Genomic DNA, 1,240 nt, shown 5'->3' on the forward strand with positions numbered 1-1,240 from the left:
TTTTCTTTAAAGTTAACTTCTACCTATAAACAAAACCAGATTAATCTCCATCTAAAGTCATTCTGCCCGTTTTCATATCTTGGTGTGTTATGTTAAATTGAAGGGGAGAAAGGAAAGCAAGGGGTTTATATGTTTGCACATAAAAATTTTATATGGATAAGAATCTTATTTATACTTGAAATGAACAACATTCAGTGGCAATATATTGTTTTGGAGAGAATATAAGAAGGATAGATTAAGCAAAAGAAGTTTCACATCGGCTGGCAAAGAGAAAAACAAAGAGTTGGATGGGTATAGAAGCATGTCAAGGAGCAACTTGTAGCATACTTACCTTGACGGGGTCAATGGACGATCAATAAGACCCATGGCCTAGGTTGGTGACTTCCATTGCACTTTGGAGGGGTGCCCGCCTAAGGTCGACCCAAGTGGCTGAGTCTACGTCATAATTTATTTTAGTGGGGGCCAGCGTTCGTGCGGCCCCTACCCAATTCTTCACCTAAATCTTTTTGCTCAATATGTTTTATACATTGTCTAATGGGGAAGAATTCTCACAATGAATTTTTTTCTATCGAAAGAAAGCCATCTTAATCATAAAAAATGCAATTCAACAACCTGCAGCTTCTCTGTTTTCTGCAGTTCAAACACTAGAAAGACAAAACCTTCATTGTAGGTTCAAGACCAACACATTCTATGCAACATTTCATCATAATCAGGTTATGAGCATCTATTTCTTCCCAAACAGCATGAAATTGAAACAAATCCAAGCTTAAATACTATGCAAATGAATCAAACGATGAAGCAGAGACAGAATAGCAAAGCAGATTCTATTTGAGATGTAGACTTTCAACCATATCATAAACAATAAAAAACCCAGTGTAATCACGAAGAACCTGAAATGAATAAAAGCTTAAAGTAACTATGCCAATGAATCAAACGACAGAGCTGAACGATCCGCAAAGTCGCTTATATTTAAATGTATACTTTAAACCACAGAGTAAGTGAAGGAAACAGCGAAGAGACTAAAGTGGAATAAGAGATGCAACTCCCACATCGAAAAATAAAGAGTAAGCCCAAACTTCTTGTTAGGTATAAAAATTTAGCATAAGTGAAGTGCAAAACTCATGCAGCCACGCAGTGAGCACAAAGCGAACTATTCTTTCGCCTTTTACTAAAGAATACCGTGTGGACGCTGCATTTAGTGGCATACGCTTATTTTTGGAGGGGTTCTCAATTGAGTGCC

The 1,240-nt window shown here is 37.3% G+C and overlaps 2 non-coding genes across 2 annotated transcripts; both read left to right on the forward strand.

Moving 5' to 3' along the window:
* The first annotated feature begins 323 nt into the window (after positions 1 to 323).
* Positions 324 to 484, forward strand: LOC138876710 (U1 spliceosomal RNA). Its single transcript, XR_011402049.1, has one exon. It is a non-coding gene; the product is annotated as a U1 spliceosomal RNA (small nuclear RNA).
* A 641-nt stretch (positions 485 to 1,125) lies between these two features.
* Positions 1,126 to 1,240, forward strand: LOC138876570 (U5 spliceosomal RNA). The gene has a single exon (XR_011401916.1). It is a non-coding gene; the product is annotated as a U5 spliceosomal RNA (small nuclear RNA).

The sequence above is a fragment of the Nicotiana sylvestris genome, chromosome 8 (assembly GCF_000393655.2).
Source record: "Nicotiana sylvestris chromosome 8, ASM39365v2, whole genome shotgun sequence".
NCBI classification, from domain to species: domain Eukaryota; kingdom Viridiplantae; phylum Streptophyta; class Magnoliopsida; order Solanales; family Solanaceae; genus Nicotiana; species Nicotiana sylvestris.